The 8,029-nt window shown below is 31.2% G+C and overlaps 1 long non-coding RNA gene across 2 annotated transcripts; it reads right to left on the reverse strand.

The window, feature by feature from the left end:
• Positions 1-1,245: 1,245 nt before the first annotated feature.
• On the reverse strand, positions 1,246-7,496 carry LOC146946994 (uncharacterized). Of its 2 annotated transcripts, none has more exons than XR_015026881.1 (2): positions 6,786-7,496; positions 1,246-1,835 (listed from the first exon to the last, which is right to left on the reverse strand). It is a non-coding gene; the product is annotated as an uncharacterized LOC146946994 (long non-coding RNA). The 2 variants fall into 2 exon arrangements; XR_015026880.1 differs by lacking the exon at positions 6,786-7,496 and adding an exon at positions 1,965-2,471.
• Positions 7,497-8,029: the final 533 nt, after the last annotated feature.

Raw genomic sequence — 8,029 nt, forward strand, 5'->3', positions numbered from 1 at the left:
AAATTCACCCGATCAACCCCTTACCCGTTTTAACCTGAACCGAATGTGTAAATTTACACCGGGTTGGTCGGGTTAATTCGAATTGACCCGTATTTGCCCACCCCTAGTAGCACACACATCATGGATACACTCACATTTTGATGTCTCTAAAGGACAGGTCAATTCCATCTTATTGTCATTGAAAATTTCTATAAGTATGGGGCTTACTCACGTGATCTTTAAATCAGACAACAATGTCATAGTGGATGTCATCAAAGACTCAAGGACACCAATAAACGAGCTAGGAACAATTATAGTGCATTGTGGTGATCTTTTAGCTTCTGATGTTGGTTATCATCTTACATTTGTAAAGGGGCAACATTAAATATAATGATTTCGAATATAATAAACTAGTAAGAAAACTAGTGTAACAACTATAGATGCGAGTCTTAATATCTTTCATGAACCGATTCCTGTAACTTGCTTCAATTTTGCTGATTTTAATTAACTTTTTTTTAAATGCCAAATCAATTTTATTAAAATAACACTCGCATATATGTTGTACTAAAGGTTGAAATTAGATTACAATGGAGAAGTTCAATAAGGAACAGAGAGAGGAATTAAACTACTTCCTCCGTTTCAAAATACATGTCACAATTTTATAATGTGCACTATTCATATAGCTTGCTTTGACCATATTTTTTAACTAATATATAAATACAAATGTTAGCATGTAAGATGTTTGATTTGTCTCGATGAATATTTTAAAATATAAAAAATTTATAATTTTTTATTATATATAATTAAAGATATTAATGTTCAAAGTTGTGTATTGGCATGTGTGTAGTGGTTGATTGGATTTTGGAACAAAGGAAGTACCTGCTAAAATAAGAAGAACTAGGCCTCCCAGAAGATACAACACCTAAGCCAAACATATGTGCACTATTCATGTAGCTTGCTTTGACCATATTTTTTAACTAATATGTAAATACAAATGTTAGCATGTAAGATGATGTTTGATTTGTCTCGACGAATATATTTAAAATATAAAATTTTTATACCTTTTTATTATATATAATTAAAGATATTAACGGTCAAAGTTGTGTATTAGCATGTGTGTAGTGGTTGATTGGGACATGTATTTTGGAACGGAGGACTAAAATAAGAACAACTAGGCCTCCCAGAAGAAGATACAATACCAATAAAATACACAACATTCAAGGCACAAATTTTTTTTTCCAACACTTGCTACTAGCAACAAGAAAGTGAAAAACGAAACAACCCATACCAATAAAATACACACAACAGCAGTAGAGCACACTTAACAAAGCCGGTAAAAAAACTAATACAAAACTTCAAGTCCGGCCAGAAATTGAAGAAGATTACCACCACACTGCACAAATAGTCTCAGTGAAAAAACAAGCATCACAAGATAGCCCCCTCGTAGAAGTTGAAGCACATCTCAAAGAAGCATAAAATCCAGAAAAATCCACCTCAAAGTCAAAATACTATAGCCAACCCTTAAAGATCTATCAAGTACCACAACTTCTCAAGTTCCTCAAGTGTGTCTCCCATACCCTCCTTTGAACAAAGAATCTTATGGTCAACTATCAATTCATTTGTTCTTGATTTAGTAATACGGCCCAACCAAAAACTAAAACCTTTGTTCTTTGCATACCTTGTATAGTAATTCTCTGCATCTTCAAATTATGCAAAATCTAGTCCTTCATACGGCTATAAAGAAGGCACCATTGTTCGTTCAACATTGGTATTGTCTGTATCCTCGGTGATTTCAAGAATATGGTCATCAAAACTAATCATGATAGAATCTACATGCGTATTTGTCATCTATACACCTGGAATAGTAGCAAAAACAATTCTTAAATTTTAATGTGACTGAATTAGTAGTCTATATATATATATATATATATATATAAAATAAGGCAAACAAGACTATATGTATAATTTAGTAGATATACACTCACCTCACATTCACCATGGTAGCAAGGAGTCTAATTAAATGGAAGAAGCAAAAAAAAAAAAATTAAACGCCATGCATTAGATATAGATTTAGGAATAAAAAAAAATATTGACATTTCTGAATTTGTAGCAAAAAAATTGATTGGATTAATCGAAAGAAAATCAAAAGCATGGATCAATACATAGTGAAAACAATTTGCGATTTTAAAGTAAGTGATTTATAAGCTAAATGAAACAATATAGAAACATTTAAAAGGAGTGATGGCCAATTCCTGATCACTCTATTCAACCAAGGAGTGAATGATGAAGAAAAAAACTCACATTTTACCATCCCATTTTTTTTTTTTTTTTGAAAAACAAAATCAAAGTATTTAAATTTCCACTAAAACTAAAAATATGTTACGTTTGGAAACAAAAAATAACTATGTTGCAAGATAACTATAAATAGAGTTATATGGAAATTGACATGATTACTACCTGAAGCCATTTTCAAAAGTTGAATTTAGGGTGTGTTTGGGAAGAGAGTTTAGGAGGGGAAGGGAGGGGAGGGCTTACATTCCTTTTTTAATTTAAAGACATTATAAAATGATTTTTAAAAAATTGAATTAACAATATGATAAATGATCATATAATACTTCAAAAACACTTAATTTATCTTAAAAAGACATTTTACATTGTTCGTAATTTAAAAAATAAAAGTGAACCCTCCCTCCATTCCCCTCCTAAACCCTCTTCCCAAACACACCCTTAGTATTGTTTAATTTTTTCTTCTTTCAACCTGCATTCAAATTAAGAAAGGCTCTGCCCTGCCTATGCTCTGATGTCTCTCTCTAGAAAGGGACATTGAACCCATATTTGAAGAAGAAGAAGAAGAAGAAGAATGTATGGGATTTTGTATGCAAGTGCAAGACCACAATACAAAAGCAATTAGGTATTCGTGTTCAGATTATGGTTATTTTTTTAAATATATACTAATTTTAAAATTGTAATATGACATGTCAAAATTATTGGTTTTGATTGGTTAAACGTGTATAGTTGCAATACACTGACTGGTTACTATCTTTAAACTCAAAATATTAATATACACCAATTATATTTGGCTCCTTGTATTGTTTATATAATATAAAAATTTTGGATGTCTTTTCACTTAGTTCATGATTAACAATGCTCATGTTCGTGTACGCAATTCAAAATAACTTGGACATGAGAATAAATGTTGTTGGTAGATACCACTATTGCAAAAAAAAATATTAAATTAAATAATCATATATTAGTATAAATTCAGATCCTTGATTTAATTCAGATTTGCTCCTTGTATTGTTCGTAGGTACCAATGGATGATAAAGTATTAATAATGCATATTTGTTTAGCTCAGATCCAAGTAGCACTGATATGAATTTACATTCAATTATTTTAGTTTTTCAAATTATTATCGGTGTCGACGTGTTAATCTCATCTCTGATGTCTTTGTCAACGCTTAAAAAGTTTTTATTGTGAAGTAATTTCTAACGAGATGTCGTTTCTTAATAATGTCTAATGACTTGTGACTGTTGAAAGGAAACATATATATTATAAAAAACACTCTGTGTGTGATGTTGCTCAAACATAAATTGTCCGACATAAACGACTGTTGTGATTAGCAGTATGAACTTAATTATGGAGTTTAGTTAATGGGTTGAAATAGGTGTTTAAAGTATTGTGTGGTCAACATAAACGACTATAGTGATTAGTTTGCATTGAGTATATTGTTAGCTCAAGGTATATATTGCGAATGAATACCCTTTTTGTAAAGCCGTGAGTTAATGTAAAAAAAATAAAAATAAATAAAAAGCATTTGATGGGTTGTAGGATAATGATTTTTTAGGTTAAATTTGACTATATAGAAAATGTGTATGCTTTTGATTTTCAGTTTTAAGATTCATTTTGATGCTAACAAGTATGTTTGTTTAGTTTTCCACATTAAAGTGCCATAAAAAACAATGAATTTGGCTTATAAATGTAAGGACCAAAGAAATAGGAAGCCTTGTGTCCTCAGGTTCTGCTACAAATGCCTCTTGGGCATGTTTGGTTCACCTTATATTATTTTTAATTAGGTTTTATTTTCAAAACTATTATATTTTATCAAGAGTACAAAGGTAGATTATTTTTGTGATGTTTTTTAAATAACACTATAAATTATTAGATATGTGTTAAACTCAGATACGAGGAAAAGGAAAAAGAACTAGACATGTTGAATGATTGGATATGTCGAAGGTGTAAAAGCATTTGCAACTGCAGTCGTTGCATGTAAGTTATGGTTAGAATGTAATTTTAGTTTATTATTGTGGTTTTTATTCTGTATCATTTTGTGTGTTTGTTCTGAATTAAGAGACAGCTTACAGGATAAAGAACAACCATCAACCTACTGGTGTTTTAGCTCATATAACCAAGGAATTTAGTTTTAAGTTTGTGTCTGAAGACTTGCTCCCTTCTTATTTCAAAAAGGGTCCTTGGTAGACATAAAAACCTAAGGTATAAAAAACTGGGTGATGAGGGTGCAAGATTTAGGAGGCCCGGTGTAACTTATATATATGCACTACTTGTGACAAATTTGGGCATAATGCAAGGACATGTAAGGAAAATCGAACCCAGTTGCCCTCAAAAGAAAGGTATTGTATATTACTTAACTAAGTCATTCGCATATGAATGTTCTTTGATATGTAATTTCTCATTTAACCAAATATTCCTGCATTTATGTAATTTCTCATTTAACCAAATATTCCTGCATTTTATTTCAAAAAAAAAAACCAACTAAATATGCATCGACGGTCGAAAATGCTACTTCTGAAACTATGGTAAATGCTACTTCTAAAACTTTGGTAAATGGTTCCTCTCAAACTGTGACAAATAGTAATCATGAAACTGTGATAAATGGTAAGTGGTCAAGTCTCAACATTATCATTTATCACAGTTGCATGATTACTATTTGTCACAGTTTGAGAGGAACCATTATCCAAAGTTTCAGAAGTAACATTTACCACAATTTCATAAGTAGCATTTTCAACAGTTGACGCATATTTAGTTGGTTTTCTCTATAAAAAAAATGCAGGAATATTTGGTTAAATAAGAAATTACATATCAAAGAGCATGCATATGCGAATTACTTAGTTAAATAATATATAATACCTTTCTTTTGAGGGCAGCTGGGTTCTGATATTTCTTACATGTCCTTGCATTATGCCCAAATTTGTCACAAGTAGTGCATCTATAAGCTACATTGGGCCTCCTAAATCTTGCACCACCTTCACCCGGTTCTCTAAGCCTGAGCTTTTTAGGTCTACCAAGACCCTTTTTGAAATCAAAAGAGAGCAAGTCTTCAGACACGGACTTAAAACTGGATTCCTTGGCTATACGAGCTAGAGCACCAGTAGGTTGTTGGTTGTTCTTTATCCTATAAGCTTACTCTTAATTCCGAACAAACACACAATGATACAAAATGAAAACCACAATACCAAACTAAAATTACATTCTAACCATAAATTACATGCAGTGACTGCAGTTGCAATTGCCTTTGCACCTTGGACATATCCAATCATTCAACAAGTCTAGTTCTTTTTCTTTTTCCCTGTATCTGAGTTTAACACATATCCAATAAATTATTGTGTTATCTAAACAACATCACAATAAAATAGTCTACCTTTGTACTATTGGTAAATAGAATATTTTTGAAAATAAAACCTAATTGAAAATAATATAAGGTGAATAAAACCTGCCCAAGAGGCATTTGCAACAGAACCTAAGGACACAAGGCTTCCTAATTCATTGGTTCTTACATTTATAAGCCAAATTCGTTGTTTTTTATGGCACTTCGACGTGGAAAACCAAACGAACAAACATGTTAGCATCAAAATGAACCTTAAAACCGGAAATCAAAGGCATACACATTTTCTATATAGTCAAATTTAACCTAAAAACATCATTATCCTACAACCTATCGAATGCTTTTTTTGACTTTTTACATTAACTCAGGGCTTTAAAAAAAGGGTATTCATTCACAATATGTACCCTGAGCTAATAATATACTCAATGCAAACTAATCACAACAGTTGTTTATGCTGACCACACAATACTTTAAACACCTATTTCAACGCATTAGTTAAACTCTATAATTAAGCTCATACTTCTAATCACAATAGTCGTTAATGTTGGACAATTTATGTTTGAGCAACATCACACGCACATTATTTTGATAATATATGTTTGCTTTGAGAGATAAATCCTTAGACATTATTAAACAACGACATCTCGTTAGAAATTACTTAACAATTAAAACTTTTTAAGCGCTAACAAAGACACCAGAGACAAGATTAACATGTTGACACCGATAATAATTTGAAAATTTGAAATAATTGAATGTAACAGCATATCATTGCTACATGGATCTGAACTGAACAAATATGCATTATTAATATTTTATCATCCATTGGTACTTACAAACAATACAAGGATCAAATATTAATGAAATCAAGGATCTGAATATACAGTAATAAATGATTATTTGATTTTTTTTTTTTTTTGCAATAGTGGTATCTACAAACAACATTTATTTTCATGTCCTCGTTATTTTGAATTGCGTAGACGAACATGAGCATTGTTAATCATGAACTAAGTGAAAAAAACATCCAATTTTTTTATATTATATAAACAATACAAGAGCCAAATATAATTTGTGTATATTAATATTTTATCATCATGTGGTATCTACTAACAATACAAGGAGCTGAATAAAATCAATAGAAAATAAAAAGAAGAAAATAAAACATGATCATGAAAGCTTAGAAATCAACCTGATGACAAGATTTTTCATTTGTGCGCGTGTTACTAGCAACAACCTCAGTGTCAACAAATTTCAGAACCACCATAATTGATCAAATTAACCATCAATTGAAAAATATTCCCGATTATCTCACATTGTCAAAATAGCAAACAAAATTTTGCATCCTGGAAAAGTGAGGATCTAAGATTAATGCATGCCTCCCATGAATGGCCAGATTTCAATCACTTTAGAGCATCTAAAGTCCAAATGCATCACATAGAAAAGGAAAAATATGGATATAAACACTATCGGCGAGAGGTGCGACGGTGAGAGTTGCGGCGCGCGACGTATCAGAACCGCTGCGGCGGTTGGATGACAGCGGGTCATGACTATGGGTTGTGTGGTATGGGTATGAGTTTGTGAAATGGATCTCAATATGGTTTTATTTATGTTTTTTTTAACACATACAAAGGTTGAGACACGTGTCAAAATCTGAACCATGAGATTAAATTAAGGGTTGATATTGAGCAAAATCACATGACTTTTCCTGCCAAAAAGTTATGGAATCCGGATCCGTGACGAAGACAAAAATTAGAAAGATGTGTTAGAGAAAAATAATAGAATAAGGGGATGCACATGTGCGTTGTTTTTCAATCACAACCATATAAAGTTAATATAAGGCTTAATAACTATTCTCATCATTCTCATACACATAATGCATTCTCGTATGATATGTCCTCATATATATATAGACACACTAGGAATTTTATATTTTTTATCTCGGGTCAAAAAACAAAAACTCACACTCAAATCTAAAATTAGTTTTTTTTTTGTTGTTTGTCAAATGCATCCTACGATCTTTTAAGTTATACATTTTTAACAAGTTAATTCTATAAGTTATTTTTGTGTATCAAATCGGTGGTTAAGTCATCAAATGTTTTTACTATTGTCACTTCCCATCAAACTTCGTATGCGAATGGGGTCATGATTTAGAAGTCCTAGCTCAACTGGCAAAAATGCCGAAATTGTTAGGCCGGATGCCATGACCGGGGTTCGAACCCCGGTACCTCCACTTGTGTGTGTGAATTTATAATGCCTTTGTCATTTCGTCTATCTACCAAAAAATCTACCAAAATAAAAAAAGAATTAAATGTAATAAATGTAAAAAATCAAAATGTTCTTCATCTTCATCAATTTTTGAACTTTTAATTATTATAATAACTTCATCTTCATCAATTTTTGAACTTTTAATTATTATAATAAATAAATGCAATT

The sequence above is a fragment of the Medicago sativa genome, chromosome 2 (genome assembly GCF_051527215.1).
Source record: "Medicago sativa cultivar Bolivia chromosome 2, Bolivia_mono, whole genome shotgun sequence".
Lineage (NCBI taxonomy): Eukaryota > Viridiplantae > Streptophyta > Magnoliopsida > Fabales > Fabaceae > Medicago > Medicago sativa.